Source organism: Pleurodeles waltl, chromosome 2_2, assembly GCF_031143425.1.
Source record: "Pleurodeles waltl isolate 20211129_DDA chromosome 2_2, aPleWal1.hap1.20221129, whole genome shotgun sequence".
Lineage (NCBI taxonomy): Eukaryota > Metazoa > Chordata > Amphibia > Caudata > Salamandridae > Pleurodeles > Pleurodeles waltl.
This window is the reverse complement of record NC_090439.1, coordinates 1072422366-1072441616: the sequence shown is the minus strand read 5'-3', so window position 1 is coordinate 1072441616 and position 19251 is coordinate 1072422366. Positions and strand designations below refer to the sequence as shown.

General features: G+C 49.2%; 1 long non-coding RNA gene across 1 annotated transcript in view; it reads left to right on the top strand.

Annotated features, from left to right (window-relative positions):
* Positions 1–2992: 2992 nt before the first annotated feature.
* The window catches only part of LOC138282859 (uncharacterized), a 68226-nt gene continuing 51967 nt past the window's right edge, over positions 2993–19251 (top strand). Inside the window, exons 1-2 of the long non-coding RNA XR_011201014.1 lie at positions 2993–3080; positions 6145–6217. This is a non-coding gene — a long non-coding RNA (uncharacterized lncRNA). The remainder of the gene's footprint in view (positions 3081–6144; positions 6218–19251) is intronic.

The window sequence follows — 19251 nt, the reverse complement described above, 5'->3', positions numbered from 1 at the left end:
CTATTGGCATTGCCAATGCTTGTTCTAATCATTTGGCCTCTGGATGCACCTTATAAAAGAAAGGTTATGGTTACAGATACCCATAACAAATGTGGAATATGTGCCATGAAAGAGAAATGCAACCTGCAGTTAGTGATTGGTTACAGAACATCATTTAAAAAGTTTAATGTAAGTTACTTTCAGTGTGGGGGGAACAGTTTGGAAAGTTTGGTAACAGGTAGCTAGAGTGCTGATTTCTTCACAGGACCCAATTCCGAGCTGCACAGTGCAGGACATAACAGATGCCAGAATCTGGTCTGTAATTGCACTCTGCACCATTCAATTATTAGTTTCATCCCCCGAAATGTCGAATCCGCAAACACAGTGTTGTTTTCCACATGGTTATCGCCAGGTCTGGGGAAAATTCCGGTCCTGTTTATCAGGTGCAGGAGCTGGAGTCCACTATAAGGCTGCTCGAGGGAAGTTATCTTTGACAAATGTGTGACTACAAGGTCTGCCTGACTCTAGCATCCTATGTGGCACAGAAATATGTTTAATGATGATCTGTATGAATGGCATATGAATGGATTGCATGCTAAAATTTTGAATTCCGCATGATAGATTTAAATAGAGTGAGACATAAAAATAAAAGGATCTAAGATAGATTGGTCCTGAGGAAAGCCACGTGACCCTGATGGGCACTATAGTTGACTGAAAAATGTAGATCTGCAGACGTTGGAGCAATTATACCTCCAGAGCATTGTCTTTGTTTTTAATCTTGCAAAAGGTCCTCCAAATAAATAAACTCAGAGCCATCCCGCAGGCAATTTTAGTATTCTTAGATCCCCTTGCCCACAATATAAGTGCTCCCTTGAGGGTCAAGGTAGAGCCTTCCCAAATACGCAAAGGAAGCGTGCCACTAGGAACTTCTAGTTGGTGAGAGTCCTTTTAAAACACCGTTTCTGTGTTCCTGCAGGCTACAGGATGCAGACTTTGGGTTGTTGTTAAGGGTGTTTTTACATTGCTTTGTGCTCCCATTTTAATACTTTGTATGAGCAGGTGATAAATGGGAGTAGAGAGTCTGCTGGAGTCCAAGGTTTGAGAGTGCATCTAGATTTGGGCAGCTGTGGCTTAAATGGAGGAAGCATTGCATGCTCCCTCTGACATATTGGTGGGGATTCACGTGGCAGAACAGGCTGTGCCTTTGCACGCAGCTCTTTCTTCAATGTCTCAGGAGATTCTAGCAGGCACACAAACACACCTCTAAAATCTGGCACGATGCAGGATCACTGGGCCACTTGGAACTACTGAGTGCAATATCTCCCATGGGGGATACCTCTCTTGACAACTCGTGACCGGATCTATGATCTAATAGCCGGAAAATGCAAAACTAGTTCCTCCCGATGGTCAGTTAGAAGTTAGGGAAATGTTTTGCTGATTAGTGATAGCTGAAGATTTGAGATGCCGCTTGCCATAAGATACCCCAGAGAGAGTTCCTACAAGTGCAGTACAATTCACAATAATCCAGCTTTCTCCCTGCCTCAGGAGCACTACGAGCAGCACTGATATGTGGTGAGAGTGATTTTGATTATAATTAGGCAGTGTGAGCACAGAGTACCCTGATGTCTTCCTCCTGAAACTGCCGCTGAGGGAGGATCTCCCCTCCATTGCCTGATTGGCTGTTGCACAGAAACAGATTTGGTGCTGTATGGCTACCTAATAGAGAAGACTGCACCAAACACTGATGAGGGAGGCGATCAGTGGCATAGAGATGGCAGTGAGAGCCAACACCCTACACCGCGGGGCACCACAACAATTCTTGTGCGTTGGTGCTATATGGTCCTGCCTTTGCCCTACCAGACTTATTTCTCCTAGTTCTGTGTGGGTAAAGGGCCTGACTCGAATTGGATTTTGATATTAGATATGGAAGCACACTAGTAATTACCATAGTTCACTCCCCTACACACCCACAACCCTCAGAGCCCCAGTTTAGTATGACTAAAGATTTTTTCTATGTGGAAAACGCCCCGACGCATAGCATTTTGGGCCTATTTGAAGCAAGGCAAACAGGCACTACTGAAAAGGTTAGTTGGGGTGTCCATAGGAACTTTTACCCCTTTGGTTAGGGAGTGCTCAGGACTTATACTGACCTACTAAATAGTGCCAGGAATAAATGCCCCACATAAAGGCACCACATCCAATCACTTTCTTGACCGGAAGAGCAAATGAGGACTGGACCTGCTCTCTGTGACCTGAGAGGAGCTCTGAAGCACCGGATCTGCTCCCTTTTGTACCCAGGATAAAGAAGTGGACTTCAGTGGTCAGTTGGCTGGCCTCTTCTGTGGCTACAGGGGCACATGTTTCAAGAGGCCTTTTTCTAAACTGCCCAGCTGACTGGATACAACTGGACCTGCACTGCACTTTTTTGTTGGTCCCTGCCTGAGACTCTGAGAGCCTCTAGGTGCCCTCCCCTAAGGTCCTGGGGTATTTAGGCTATTTGGGTACTAGGTCTATCATTGGCACTTTGCACTTTTTGGTGTTTTTTCTAATTAAAACTTTAAAAAATATATCTCCGGTTCCCCTTATCAGATTTTTGTTGTTAAGGTGTCATTTTACTAAATTTAGGTCTATTTTTCTAATTCAGTTTAGGATTTTTATTTGTTGGTGTTTTGACTCTATTGCTGTTTTGGTTCTGCATAAACAGTTTACGCATTGCCCTGAGTTAAGCCTGTCTTCTCTGTGCTGTTGCTACTAGCAGTTGAGATCAGGTTAATTTAGTGAGATGAAAGGTTCGCTCTGACAAGAGTTGTGATTATTCCTGTCCACCTCAAATAATAATCAAATATCTTAACTCACTCACAATATTGTTACTTCTTGATGTAATTGTTTACTTACAGATTATTTGCTTTCTGCCTGCAATAAACAAATCACATGTTTATTTTTATGTTTATTGATTTAAACAATTATATAATAAGTTTTAAAATAGTTGAATATTGATCTCTTTAATAATTGTATTGACAGGTGGAAAGAATGACTGCTCCATTTCGATTAGTATTCTGATAATGGGACGAGGGCCCTGACACTTGCAAGCCAATTGAATGGTAATGACATGGGCTTCATGCATAAATGTCTCTCTTTCAGCCACCAGACAAAGTGGTCCAGGCATTAGGTAATGGTGATTGTTCTAAAGTGCCCTTTTTGGAAGCCCCCTCCCCCAATGTTTGCTGCCATATGCTGTTGTTTGTGACCTGTTAGGGTACTGAGGCCTGCTAGCCAGACCTCAGTACTGATGCTCTTTCCCTCAAACTGTATGTCAAATTGCATAGGCCAGTTGGCAAGGACTTTACCACCCCCTGTAAGTCCCTCCTAATTGGTACCCATGGGACCCAGGGCAATGGTGGTAAAGGGGTCACCAGGGCTGCAGAACTGATTGTGCCACCCTATGTGACCCGAGTAAAAGTGAGACTGCAGAGCTGCCATGTCAGCCTGCATGAGCAGCCTGCTGCTTGAGAGTGACTCTTCCCACACCAGGTGCAGGCTGGGTCCCTTTATAGACCATAGTACTGGTCAGTCACCCATATGGCAGGCCTCTTATAGCCCAGGAGGCAGGGTGCACTGTATTATGAGTGAGGACATATAGGCATGAGCATAAATGACCCCGTGATAGTATTTAAAATGTAATGCTACCACGAGTAACTGGAAGTCCATAGACGGGCATCTGAACAGTTTCCAGATGTCCAGCTCCGTAATGGTCCGTCTGATTTCCCCCATGTTTGGTATCAAACATCTTGCTTTTTGACCCAGACCATAATGCCCATGCTCAGGATTAACTAGCATGTGCCCTGGTAGCATCCTTGGACGTTACCAAGCACTCTGATGTTTTGCCAGGCTCTCTCAAACCTCTGCTACCATAGACAAGAGTCTGCCTCCTGCTAGTTGTGAAAGCACTTCCACAGGATGGAGTCAAAAGGCCCGGGCAGGCAGGAGGTCACATCTCCTCCCTCCCAGGCTGGCTAGTGTGAAAAGATAATCAAGGCGGTGAGCCTCAAAGGCTCCAAGCGCCCTTGTAATGTAATTACTTGCCCCCCACCCGAGGGCAAAGCCCTACCCGCCTTGTCCGGCACAACAGGTGGGAAATTAGCTGTGCAGGAGGCGTACACCTCCAAAAGGCTAGTCATACCTTTAGGTGGGCTAGGAGGTTTGTACAGCTGAGAGAGAGTTCTACCATCTTGGCAACGCTTAGGTTTTGTGGATACTGAGTAGGAAAGTGACCCACTCCCACAGGAATTGGTCACTACAGGGGCGGCTTAGCCATGGGGACCATTGGCCACTGTTCCCCCTCACCCTTAACACCCCCTAAAACCAGGATTTAAGGTCCCCTGGCACCAGAACCTTAGTTCTTAATGGAAAGAAGAAGAGGCACAGAGAAGATGTCGTCACCAACAACAGGACTTGGACTTCAGCCGCAGCTCGAACAGAGGACACAAGTGACCTAAGGAGACCACCACTGGAACTGAGTGACTGACGAGTGCCCAGGGCGAAAGCTCATTAGTCCCAGCAAGAGGGACCCCAGTGGACACCGAGAAGCCAAGAAAGGCTCTCCTGACTGGTGGCATCAGTCCCCTATAGACTGCAGGAGTAAACGGTATGCTGAAGTCGAAGAACTGCGACCCGAAAAGCTCTGTGTGAGTGAGCCTAAGATAACTTGGTGTCCTGCATCCAAAGAGTGGGAGTGAGGTCTCTGCCAAGTGTCAAGCCTCTACTCCCTGACAGATGACCCCCAGCCATCGCAGCACCAGCGGACCACTTTTACAGCTACAAAGGCGTGTCTGTTGCCAATCCGGAAACTGACGGCCACGCGGACTCACAGACTCCAGAGCAGACCCCCAGGATAGAGACTTCTCCCGTGGTTCTGCATCCTGAAGAGAGTGACCTTGAGAGGAGCAGCAAAGCAGTTTCAGCGTGACCAGCTCCCGTGATTGACAGCTTGAAGCCACCTCGGCACCTGGAGCCACCGGACGTGGTGGCGAAGTTCCAACTGTTCATTCCTGCTCTTGTCCCCCCCCCAAAGACCCCTACATCCAAAAGGTAGAGCGTGTCTCCACCCCCAAGTACCCATTTGCCAAGTGGTGCAAACGTGTCAGCAGTCGCGGACCCTGTCAACACCAAGGACAGCCAAAGCACCTCTACACCCGGACTCCCTGGGCAAGGTAATAAGAAACTGACTGTTGACTCTTGGTCTAGGGCCCCGCAGAACCTTATGTCCAGATGGGTTTTCCGGAGCTCACCCTGCAAGTGCCCGAGTACACACTTTGATTTTCTCAATTTTCTTCAATGGGAACCATTTAAACAGTGAAAATACCCTATTTTCCAAAACTTCTAAAATTCACAACTTCGGTTGTGTGTTACTTAAAATATTTGTTTTGGTGTCTAAATTCCCCTTAAAATGTCATTTTCTTCTTAATTGGTGTCAGATTTATTTTGAGTCGGGCCATTTACCTTTCATGCATGTTGGTATTGTGAAATGCGTTACACATGTTCCTCTAAGTAGCCTGACTGCTCTTTGCCACATTACCAGGACTGAGCTGAGGTTTACTGGTATGAACCCGAGGTCCACTACTGGGTAATGTGCTAGTATTCCATGGTAAGACTTCCCAATCATACAACATAATACTGCCACCTTGTTACAGTGATGATTTTATTTGGGCTATTATGTAGCCCACAATTAATTTGGTTATCGTCTACATATATCTGAAAGTTGACTTGATGCTGCTCAAGATGTTCTGCCATGGGACATATGTAGACATTACACAAGACTAAAGAGAGGGAAGAATCGTGAGGGATGTCACCCTGAACTTTCTGAATGGGAGATTCAGCTGTTTCAATCTTGATTTTTTGGGTGCAGTTGAATAGCAGGCCCCGGGTCCAGGGTACATTGAAACCTGTTATTGCTGCCCATCTTTCTAGCCTGTCTAACAAACTTGTGTGGCCAGAGGTGTCATAGGTCACAAACAGGTCAATCAGTATAAAGGCTGTTTTCTTATGTTCTTCCATTGAGAGGAGGACCACCTCATTTATGTTGGCTATGGTTGTTTTGATGCCTGGTGCACATCTTGGATGGTGAAGTTCTTGCTTTTATAGCTTTCTTATCCCTTTCCTTTGCAGGATCTTGCTGAGGAAAGATCTTAGTTGTGGATCTGTAACCTGCAAGGATTTTGGGATCTGCTTTCCAGACATGGTATGATAATGACATGGACATGGGTCAGGTACTATTCTTGAACTGAGGTAGATAATTATCATGTTAGTTGTGCCTAATGCAGAGGGGAGGGGGGCAATTGTTTAAGTCATACAGCTGAGCATTGATCCACCTGGGAGTTGGCCACCTGTTTTGCCAGCCAGGCTGACCATGTTGTTAGTCTTTTGGGGTTTCAAGACAACAAACGTGTGGTCCTTAAAGACAGCAAAATTGCAGAATATGGAGATAATGGAAGTAGGTCAGGTGTGCAGTGAATAGTCTCCTGTATTTAGCTTTGAAGACGTTTAGTAGGTTTTCGCAGTGTATTTGGGATGCACAAGGGTTGCTTTTTAGAGCATCTGGGATTGATGGGGGTTGTCATTTCCAGTGATACTGAAGCACAGGTGATATGTAACAAAAATCTGGCAGAGTAACCAGGGTCCTAAGGTGAAGGGAAATAAGACTAGCAGCAACAATTGAACTCTTCTATACTCACAAGCAATGTTACCTCTAATTATTTTTCTCGTTGCGCAGCATTGGAATGTTTATGAGTGTCCTTTTTAAATCAGTGTGTTGACTCCCAAATAGCGGTGGGTGATCAAGTTACTGCTTCAGTTGCGGTAGCAGGAAAGGATGGGCAAAAATGGGTATCTAGCAAGATATTTTTTTAACTTCCAGCAGCACAATTTAATGTTTCAACTGTTCCCCTAATAGGTCTTACAATTTGAAACCCTGGTTAGGGAAAGGTAATTTCAGTACAAAGGAGTTTGCAGTTGATGCTTGCCTCTAAATCAGTCAGATTATGTACAGATGTTTTAATATATAAAATATGTTGTAATCACCACACAAATATGTGGGAGACAGTTTTTTTTGTGCTAGATGATTTGTGTTGGTTGAGGATTTCCCTCTTTTCTGCGTTGTCACCCAGGATTTTTCCACTTTTGCTGGACCCTATATTTTCCATGGCTTTATAACTCGGCTGTTCCAGCTCCTACCACTCAGTAATTAGCCGTGAATAGGTGTGAAAGTCTTCGAGCACACAATAGGTTGACCTTTATGGGCAGAGACGATTCCTCTGAGCTCCACAGAACAAGCAGAATAGGGCTGTGGAGATGCTTTTTGATACTGTAGTGTCAAATGCTGTGTGTGCGTCAGATCCTGCTTTACAGGTCTGCTGGGCTCACTTGGGCACACTTGGAAGGGAAGACAACAGGATGAGGTTGCCTGGACAGATTTTGTGGATCCACTGCCTAGCTGGTGAAGGACTCTGCTTTTGTCCTACAAGACTTCTGTCTCTGGGTTTTTTGTGGATACACTGGGTACCTCAAGGTCAGAAGATGGCTGGACCCACACTGTGACTAAAGAGGAGCCCTGAAGGACTGGGTCTGCTCCTTCCTGTACCCAGGACAAAGACGTAGACCCCAAGGGTTATAGGAAGACAACAAGCTGCAAGAGGCCTTTTCCTGGAAGTGCCCAGCTGCCTAGTGGCAACTGGACCTGGCCTGGACCCCACTGTTGACCTCTGCCTGTTACCCTGCGGGGCTTTCTAAGTGCCTCCTTTTAGATTTAGATTTTAGAAAAGTAGTCCTGTGGTGGATTGGGACCTAAAGTACAATGTCAGAAGGTAAATTCATTTACAAGGATAAAACCTAGTTTGTGTATCTGACCCGTACTCCATCATGGTCAGCCTAACACCGTGCTTAGAACCTGCTCTAACACAGCCAGTGACTATCATTTTTTGCACATTTTTTACTTAAAAATGTAAAACTCCATATCTTTGTTCCCTTTTTTGGATTTTTGTCACTTTATTAATTAAATGTTACCCTATTTTTCCAATTCCGTTAGGGATCTTTATTGTTTTGCATTTTGACTTTGCCACTTTTTCATACTGCAAAAATGTTTTACACATTCCCCTAAGTTACGGCTCTTTGCTCTGTGCCATAGCTACCAGAAGGTTAAGCTCAGGTTCATTTAGTGACTTTGAGGGTTCACCCTCAAAATGATTGTGATTATTTCTCAATAAACCAGGAGGCATAAAAGGACTATGGCCCTCATTCCAACCGCGGCGGTCAATGACCGCCGGGTTGGTGGACCGCGGGAGCACCGCCGACAAGCCGGCGGTGCTCCAATGGGCATTCCGACCGCGGCGGTAAAGCCGCGGTCGGACCGGCAACACTGGCGGTCTCCCGCCAGTGTACCGCCGCCCATTGGAATCCTCCAAGGCGGCGCAGCTAGCTGCGCCGCCGAGGGGATTCCGACCCCCCCTACCGCCATCCAGTTCCCGGCGGTTCTCCCGCCGGGAACCGGATGGCGGTAGGGGGGGTCGCGGGGCCCCCGTAAGAGGGCCCCTAAATGTATTTCACTGTCTGCTGCGCAGACAGTGAAATACGCGACGGGTGCAACTGCACCCGTCGCACAGCTTCCACTCCGCCGGCTCGATTCCGAGCTGGCTTCATCGTGGAAGCCTCTTTCCCGCTGGGCTGGCGGGCGGCCTGAAGGCGGCCGCCCGCCAGCCCAGCGGGAAAGTCAGAATTACCGCCGCGGTCTTTCGACCGCGGAACGGTATTCTGGCGGCTCCCGCCGGCCGCGCGGTGACCGCGGCGGGCGGGAGTCGGAATGACCCCCTATGTCACAAATAGATGAATCACAAATTAATTACCGGCATGTGCACTATGAATCATGAAAAGTAATAATGATGCTACCAATGAATCCCCTATAACTTGATGATTTATGAACAATATTTGTATTTCTACTGTTTGAACAAAGATTGAGACACATTTATAAGCCCAGTATAAGTGCAATTACAATTTCTGTTTGGTCTGTGGGCAAAAAGGACCTTTCCTGCCCCTTGTGGGTATGTGCCAAAGTAGAACATTTCTACTTTTTTTTGTCCAGTTCCAGAAATCTGCCATAAAAAAGCAAGAACAGATCTGTTCTCATCCTAAAAACCATAAACATGCAAAGCACTCACTCTGGACCATATCTGGCAAGAAGCTTTTTCTGTAGACTTCATTATACAGTAGGAGGGGGAGAGGGGCTCTCAGCTTAGAGACACACAACAGATGGGTGAATAAAATACCTCCACTTTACCAATAGCCATAACTGTGCTTATCTTGACTTCTACTCACAGTGCAGGCTCTGGGTGATAACCTGGTACGCAAGCCTGAGGTACAATGTAGAGGGTAGCAAGCTCGCCCCGAGGGAGAGGTACTGAGGAGTTGGTTAGTGATCCCATTAGCCAATGGGGACTTTTATTGCGGACAGATACCCATCGGAAAGGAGACAGGGAGGTTGACTAGTGCTTTTCCATGCATTCACAGTACACCCTCTGGCGAGTAGGTGAATCTTTTGAGATGGCACAAAGCAGCCATCAGGAATAAGAGCTCTAGGAAGTTATACCTGTGGAAAGAAAAATCTTTACGCTATTGGTACAACTGATCTGTCTCCCTACAGTAACAAAGGAAAACTAAAATGCCCTGTTATTCCCTGTAATCGAAGAAGATGCATTGGGATATGGGACATAGACTGCTACCACGTGGCCTGGACACACCAGTTCCTTATAAGTTACACAAGAAATCACAATAAACATACATCAGTACAAGTACCCAGTTGAAAGAGGAACAAGAGTTCTGGTTTACATTAAAATGAAGTCCAAGCAGGAGTCGTTCATGCTATTTACATTTGTTAATGATGTCCACAAGCGCAAGTTCTTGGGCCATCCTAACCCTTAATAATCATCTCATCCAGTGTCATTTCAAGACCTTGCTGTAAACTTGGAAGGCCACTGAAGATAGTTGAATGCATTTCTGGGAACAAGCACTAGTGTTTAGCACGCATCATTTATTTGGTTGGTTCTTCCATGGATGTTGCATGCTAACCTAGTAATTGCATAGCCATGGGTTTGTTTAATAAACATTGTTTATGATCAATGTATGTAAGATCTCATGGCGTACGATTGTTAAAAGTTTTTTTAAAACTTTGTGCATGCAGTATGTAATTCAGATTTACTTAGGGGTTGTACTTAGAGGGTTTACACGCAGATGTGTAGATTCCACTTCTTCTTATTATGTGTTTAGTTAACTGATGGAAGTTGAAGACCCATCACGTTTCTGACAGTACTTTGCATTAAAGTTGCACCTCATACTTATTAGTCCATTACACCATCCTTAAGAGCTATCACTTTCTACATAGTGCAGATTAAACTCTAACATTCCCGTTTGCATACTGGTGGCACAATGTGACTAGCAGGAGATCAGGTCTCACTGTCTCACAGATATGAATGAGGCTGTCTCGGCCTGAACCCTTTGGACAGTCCATGGTGAAATATGGGTTTATTTTACTTTTGTTTTGAAACAAAAGGGCCTGATTTAAAAGTTGGCGGAGAGGGCATGCAGTCTCAATGGCGACAGACTTCCCTCTCTGCCAACCTTATGGTCTGCATGCTGGATTTAGAATCGAGCGGACCATAGGTTTGACTCCATCTCCGCCATGGCCAAACTCATCTGTCAGCCCAACGGAGTAGGGGCTGTCGGAGGTGTGGCTGTATATCCACACGCTTAATTTAGATTAGCAGACATGCAGACAATTTTCAGTGCTCTTCACCACCAGAAAAAACCTGCCGATAAGAGGCATTAAAAAGTGCTCAGTGCCCCCCTCGTCATGGGAAGGAAACTCCCAGGGCAAGGGGGGGCATAATTATTATTATTTTTTACAAAAAGGAAATCCGACTTTGGGCTTTTCTTTTTGAGAATATAAAAAGCACATTGTAAGTTTGCCCTGAGGCCCCATCTTGTTGACTGAGCGTCCATCACACTTACAATGCATTGACAAGAACCTCGGAGATGGCATTTCCTGCCAATGCTAGAAATGTCTGCTGCGGGAGCGAACATTTCCTAATTTGGCACATGGCACCTCCATCAGGGCGATGGAGTAATTTACTTCATCACCCTGTCTGAGAAACGGACCGCCTTCCAAGAATTAAAACAGGCCCAAAGTTTTCTGAATCGGAGATGAAAGGTATTTTATACTCTTGAAATAGAGCTTGGTATTGTGCCTCCTCTTTGCATGGTCCTCATTAACTATAAAAGCTTTGGGCCCAATTCACACACAGCATAAAGCAGTTCTATAGTATAACCACTTACATACAACAAAATGCAGTTCACAAATCTCCGACTGGAGACCTTGGCCTCCGCCTCTTCTATCACGTTTGCGCTTGGATCGCCACCACAGTGTTGAAAATCTCCACACAGATCTTAACACATGTAGACATACAAATTAGTTGTAATTGCGGGAGGGAGTGGATGGAATAATGGGTAATAATTGCTTCTAAATGGGAGGGGCTTAAGGAGGTTTGGGGAGGGGACATGCTGATAGAAAATAAAAACGTATTTAAGAGTAAGATAATTGCAATTCACAAAATACACTTCAAAAGTTACTACAGCCATAAAGATGTCAAAACAGGTTCAAATGTAGTCCAGCCCAACCACACATGGCCAAACACGAGGGTTCCAACACACTCCCACACAAAACAATGCAGATAGAGAATTTATCTAATAACCCATAGAGACCAGTGTTATATTAATTAAATTAGACTGACATTTAAATATTATGGCCCTCATAACAACCCTGGGGTTCGGTGTTAAAGCGGCGGTAATACCGCCAACAGGCCGGCGGTAAAAAAAAATGGGATCACGACCATGGCAGAAACCGCCAACATAGACAGCCACTTTAACACTTCGACCGCCACGGCGGTAGCAACAAACACCGCTGCGGTAACCGCCAACAGACAGGTGGAAGACAATGTACCGCCCACAGTATTACAACAGGCCAATCCACCACCTTTTCCGGGGTGGTACCAGCGACATCAAAAGCATGGCGGAAACAGGACTTGGAAGGGAAACCACTCACCTTTCCACACTCAACGAAGAACCAGGACGTCATGGAGCCCGAACTACAGGTGCTGCCCAAGCTGTTCTACCTCCTCATCTACCATGAGCACCAAAGACGGCGGCGACGACCACGGTGAGTACTGCACCAGCACACAGGGGAGGGGGAAGGAAAAAGAGAGTGACACACACACGCAACACCCCCACCCCCACCCTCACTCCCAACACCATACACACACACAGATCCAACAACATTACTCTTCCTCCTGGAAGAACGCAACAAGTGTAATAATCGAAAATACAGATAGGGCAAGATAACTTGAAATGATCAGTATATGCAAATATTTACAGCAAGTACACAAGTCCATACACTGTTCCATCAAATGTTCGTGGACCAGTGGTCCCAAAAAGCATGGGCCAAGCTCACACATGACACCTGCCTCAAAATGGAGAGAAAAATGCAGGGGCATCAGGTCGAAAAAAACACAAGCACCTCAGGTGGAAGAGGAGGGGGGTCACCTCAGACGGATGATGGGACGACACCACTGCTCCTCGAGGGGGCTCCATGCCCACTGCCTGCTCCTGGGGAGTGCAAAGCCACAGTCTCTCAAGTGGGTAGGTTGCCCACTGCTTGCCCCTGGGGAGTGCAAAGCCACAGTCTCTCAAGTGGGTGGGTTGCCCACTGCTTGCTCATGGGGAGTGCAAGGCCACAGTCTCTCAAGTGGATGCTTTTCTCCACTGGTTCTGGAGGGGACTTGGTACCCAGAGTGCTACATCCTGCCAAGTACTGGGTGAGTGGATGCTGTTCTCCACTGGTTCTGGAGGGGGCTTGGTGCCCAGAGTGCTTCATCCTGCCAAGGACTGGGTTAGTGGATGCTGTTCTCCACTGGTTCTGAAGGGGGCTTGGTGCCCAGAGTGCTTCATCCTGCCAAGGACTGGGTGAGTGGATGCTGTCCTCTACTGGTTGTGGAGGGGCCTTGGTGCCCAGTGATGCTGCACCTGGGGTGTGGCAGTTCCCATTCGCTCACCTGGGTGTCTGAGCCACGAGATTTCCAGGGAACAGGTAGCATGATACTCCATGGGTGCAGACACACACTCCACCGTGCGGCGACTTAGCCTGCCAACTGCTGGTAGTGCCAGTGCTGGTTGTGGTGCCTCATGTAGTGTGTGCAGGAGCCAGGACGTCTCCAGGAGCCTCGGCCAGCTGCCCACTGGGGATTCTGCTAATGTCCACTGTAGTGGCACTGGCTGGGCACGTAGCGGGACGGGTGGTGGTGGCAGAGCGGGGTCTGCGGGGGTGGATGCGGCGGTGTCTGCGGCAGAGATGCTGGCGGTGGTGCAGGTGTCAGTACTTGTGGAGGGAGACACCAGGCCGTCTCCTGCAGTCTCGGAAGGCTGCCCACTGGGGATGATGCTGGTGACTGTAGTAGAGGCAGCAGACATGCAGGTGGCAGTGCAGGTGACAGTCGTTGCGGCGGTGGCCACCGCCGTACAGGTTGCTGGTTTCTCCTGCAGAGGGGGTGACACCAGTCCCTCACCCAGATGCTCCGTGCCCTGAGATGACTTCCCTTTGCCCTTGTGTCCCTTCCCCACCTTGGATGTCAATGCTGGCAGGTGGCGGATTAGGGTGGTCCTTGGCCTCACTAGGTGGCACTCTGGCAGCCCTGAAGGGTGGCGCCTTTGCTGTTCCTGGACTTGCAGGGACCACACTGGATGTGTTTTTTTTTGGCTGGGCTGGGATTTGGACATCCTAGTCCTAGAGGAAGGACGGTGGGGTGTAGGGAAGAGGTCAATGGAAGCTAGGAAAAGTTTTTTTTAGACACACTGGGACAGGAAGATGGAGGGGGTTTGGGAGTGGAGGAAGAGGTAGTGGTTGTAGGAGGTGTACGTCTGCTGAGCTTGGGTGAAGGTGCATGGGCTGGAGGCTGTTGTGAGGTGGATGGCTGTTGAGTGGGTGTGTGCCTGCATTTGTGTACTTTCGGAGGAGGGTTCACAGACATACTGGGAGAGGACACAGGGGACGTGTGCATGGTAGTGGGGGTTGTGATTGCACATGAGCGGTGTGTGGTGATGGGCGTGTTGGTAATGGAGGTAGTGGCTGAGGATGTAGTGCATGCAGGTGTGAGTGGAGATAAGACTGGGAGGGAGGTGGAGGAGGGGGACACAGTGGAGGCAGTGGACGTTGTTGTGTCTGCATGGGTATGGTGCTTGTGTGAGTGCCTGTGGGATGTGTGGTGCTTATGTTTGCCTGGGCCACTTTTGTGTGTTGTTGTGTGTGCATGCTGGTCTGATGGTGTGCTGGGGATAGGCTGAGGTAGAGGGGATTGGGTCTGGGTAGTGGAAGTTGAAGGGGGGAGGCTGGACATAGGGACAATGGCTGCCATCAGTGCTGAGGCCAGAGCCTGAAATGCTCTCTGTTTGGCCGCCACACCAGAATGAATGCCCTCCAGGTATGCATTTGTTTGCTGCAAATGCCTCTCGACACCCTGGATGGCATTCAGAATGGTTGACTGCCCAACAGTGAGGGATCTCAGGAGGTCAATAGCCTCCTCACTGAGGCCAGCAAGGCAGACTGGGGCTGGGCCTGATGTGCCTGGAGCAAAGGAGATGCCCACCCTCCTTGGTGAGCGGGCGCAGGAACCACGCCGAGTAGCTGCTGGGAGGGTGGTGCTGGTAGGGGGGATGGCGGCTGTACCTGTTGTTGCGGTGGGCACAGAGGTGCCCGCCACCGCAAGGGAGCTCCCATCAGAGGAGGAGTCGCTGTTCCTTGTGTCCCCTCCTGTCCCCGTCGTGGAGCTCCCCTCGCCCTCCGTCCCACTGGTGCCTTCAGACTCCTTACATTCACGCTCCTGGGCCATGTGGGTTGCAGCTCCCTCTTGCTCCGGTGCCACTGCTCCTCCACCAGATGATGCTAAACACAAGGACAGGGTGACAAAACAAAAAGGGGGGAAAGACAGAGGAGACACATGGGCAATGCCAGCAACACCACTACAGTTGGCGGACACAACACACACTGAGCTGCCCTATGCACTAGGCCATGCACTAACAGTTCGTAGGAAAATCACCTGCCTATGGGGGACTATGCCTAACCCCATTTGCTGCACCCCTGTAACCCACAGGAGCCTGACTAGTTTTAGATGGCCACTACCACTATTGTGGTTGGAGTGCCACAGATCCGGCCTAACAATGGACCTACCCTGGCAAGTTCGCACTGGCCTAGGGAAACCCACAGCCCACATCCCCCACCCAGACACCTCGTAAAGCGCGCAGAGTCAGCTGAATGAGACTGTACTATCCCCCTTGTGGCTGCTGTGATGCCCTCAAGCGCCCATCCAACTCCGGATATGCCACCGCCAGGATCCGGAACATCAGGGGGGTCATGGTTCGACGGGCACCCCTTCCACGTTGGGAGGCCAGCCCGAGCTGGGCCTCCGCCGTCTTTGTCCAGCGGCGCAGGTCCTCCCATCACTTGCAGCAGTGGATGCTCCGTCTATGATAGACCCCCAGGGTCTGCACTTCCTTGGCGATGGCACGCCAAATACCCTTCTTCTGGTGGGCGCTGACCTACAGGAAAGGTACAGGAGAAAAGGAAATGACACCCCCTTCCAGTTCTACATACCCATTGCCCCCCACTTCCCACCCATGCCCTGACACATGCAGGCCTCAGCCCCCCCCAACATGTCTCTTACATCCACACCACTCCATACATTCCTGTACCACGCATCATGCTGACAGTGTACTCACCTGTTTGTCTGGAGGACCATAGACTAGCGTGTACTGGGGGAGGACCCCATCCATTAGTCTCTCCAACTCCTCCACAGTGAAGGCAGGGGCCCTTTCCCCAGACACTGTTGCCATTGTCGCTTCCAGACTCAGGTCACAGCAGCACTTGCAGTGTAAGTCCTCTCCTGTTGAAGGTCAGGTATCAAGTGAGTAAACAGATCGAAAATGGCGGTCACGTCCGTGGCGGTGCGTACCGTCACCACCGGCATACATCGTCAGTGGCTCCTGGAACCCATAGGGCCCAATGATAACCAATGCTGAATAGTGCGGCGGTCTTCGACCGCCTACCGCGACGCTACTCAATGCCAGCGCAGTTACCTCATTTCCCCTTGTCCCTCCCTACAGGTCAGGCAGCCGCCATTTCAGGGTGGCACATGGCAGGGCACCTTACTGCGTCACAGCATTTTTGGGCAGGAATACGGACAGCCAGCGCCACACTCCGATTACATGACAATAGTGCAAGACACCCTTGTGCTACCTATGTGGTGTATAACCCTCTGCTCACCCTTCTCCTCCATAGGGCCCATCCGCTGGGGCAAATGATGAAATGGCCTCATCCTCCAGATACCGACCCCTGGTGGACCTGTCAACAATGGAAGAAAGACACATTATAATCACCTACAGACTAGATCGTGCCACAATTCAAGAACTGTGTGCCCAGTTGGAGCCAGACTTGATGTGAGCTATCCGCCAGCCCACAGGAGTCCCCCCTCTAGTGCAGGTCCTGTCAGTGCTCCATTTCCTGGCCAGTGGTTCATTTCAGACAACAGTGGCCATGGCATCAGGGATGTCTCTGGCCAGTGTTCTCTAATGTGTTGTCCAGAGTTTTGTCTGCCCTGCTGAAACACATGCGCAGCTACATCGTTTTCCCCCAGGTGGAGGATTTGCCCACAGTGAAAGGTGACTTCTATGCCCTTGGACATATCCCCAACATCATTGGTGCCATTGATGGAACACATGTGGCATTTCACCCCCCCCCCCTTGCAGGGCTGAACAGGTGTACAGAAACCTCAGAAGCTACCAATCCATGAATGTGCAGATGGTGTGTTTGGCAGACTAGTACATCTCCCATGTGAATGCCAAGTTTCCAGGATCAGTGCATGACGCCTACATTTTGAGGAATAGCAGCATCCCTTATGTGATGGGCCAACTCCAGAGGCCCAGTGTGTGGCTGATAGGTGAGGCCAAGGTCCCCACACAGTTTGAATAGGTGTCTGGGTATGGGGTAGTCCCTAAGGGTTTGTGTATGTCTAATAGATGCCCCTCGATCTTTGCAGGTGACTCTGGTTACCCCAACCTGTCATGGCTACTGACCCCAGTGAGGAATCCCAGGACAAGGGCAAAGGAACGCTACAATGAGGCGCATGGGCGAACTAGGAGAGTAATAGAGCGGACGTTCGGACTCCTGAATGCCAGGTTCCGGTGCCTCCATCTGACAGGTGGCTACCTATACTACTCACCGAAGAAGGTGTGCCAGATAATCGTGGCATGCTGTATGTTGCACAACCTGGCATTGCGACGCCAGGTGCCTTTTCTGCAGGAGGATGGGCCTGATATTGGTCTTGTGGCAGCTGTGGAGCCTGTGGACAGTAAAGAAGAGGATGCACAAGAAGAAGATATAGACAACAGAAACAACATCATCATGCAATACTTCCAGTGAGATACAGGTAAGAGACTGGCACAGCTCATCTCATATGTCACTACTGTAGGACATTGTATAAGTCTTCCTTTTTACCTCTGTGTATGGACCCTGACAGTTCACTTTGGCTTTCCTTTTCACAGATCTGGGTACCACATTCTGCCTTCTGCTATGTTTACTGCTGCCCAACAACTGTCATCCTTTGGTATGTGCAAATGAACATTGACATTGATATTTGTCGATGAAGTTGTAATAACACATTTGTGAAAGTACAGACTGACTCCAGATCTTTTTGTGATTCAAGGGTGTTTATTTAAGTGCTAATAAGTAGAGGGGTATGTGGAAAGGGCTGGGGTGATGGTGGAGGAAGGTCCATGGTAGAGTCCAGTCTATTGGTATCACAGGTGCATTGTCCGAAGGGGCATAGGAAAGGGGGCAATGGCAGTTCAATGTTGACAGGGTGACATAGTGGGAGAGAAGGGCGACTAGCAGGAGGGTCCTATTTCCTGGCGGGGGTCTTGGCAATGTTCTCTGTCTTGTGCCTGGATCGCAGGGACCGTTTGCGGGGTGGTTCTCTTTCTGCAGGGTGCTGGTGTCCTGTTAGTCCTGTGGCGGGGCCTCCTGTCCGCTAGCGCCGGCGGAGGTGGAAGGCTGTTCCTCAGTTTGGCTAGTGTCAGGGGCTAATTTGTTGTGCCACTGCCTCCCTCATGGTGGTGGCTATGTCAGCCAGCACCCCTGCAATGGAGACCAGGGTGGTGTTGATGTCCTTCAAGTCCTCCCTGAACCCCAGGTACTGTCCCTCCTGCAGCTTGGCCAGTACCGTGGCCATGGTCTCCTGGGAATGGTGGTTTGCTCCCAGGATCCCTGCAAGAGCCTCGTGGAGAGTGGGTTCTCTGGGCCTGTCCTCCCCCTGTTGCACAGCAGTCCTCCCAGCTTCCCTGTTATCCTGTGCCTCTGTCCCCTGAACCGTGTGCCCACTGCCACTGACCCTAGGTCCCTGATCGTCCTGTGCCTGTCGGGTTGCCTGGGGTCCCTGTAGTGGTGGACACACTGGTGATTGACGTGTCCTGGGCCCGCTGGGTGGGTGCTGTGCTGGTGTTTCCTGAGGGGGGATGTTCAGTGGTGGTTTGTGACTGTGGTAGGGGAACCGACTGTCCAGAGGTCCCTGATGGGCCGGGCTGGTCATCTTGATCCAGGCGCGCAGAGATGTGTGAGGGGATGTTTGTTGTGATGTGTTGTGTTGGGGTGTGTTGTTTGAGGTGAGTGGATGTTGTATGAGTGATGGTGTTATGTGCCTGTGGATGGTGGTGTTGAGTTTGCTATCCTCTGTATCTCTGCTTCTTCAAAAAATGTCGTAAGGGTTTGTGGGTAATGTGGGTGTGTGTTTTATAGTGTTGTGGGTGTGTGGATGTGGTGTGTGTATGTGTGTCAGGTGTGTGTCTTTTGAATTGTCCAGTGTGGTTGTGTTCTGTAGATGTGCGTGTATTTTGAGCGCGGCGGTGTGTACCGCCAATGGTTTACCGCAGTTGAATGACCGCTGCGTTGATTTGTGGGTCGTGATAGTGTGGGTGTATTTCTGTTGGCGTAACGGTGTGGGTTTTGCTATCGCCAGTTTATCACTGACCTGTGGTGTGGCGGACTTGTGTGGGTGTCTGTATTGTGGCGGATTACGAGATGTGGGTTGTAATACCTGTAGCGGATTTCCGCCACGGTATGTTGGCGGCCGTCAG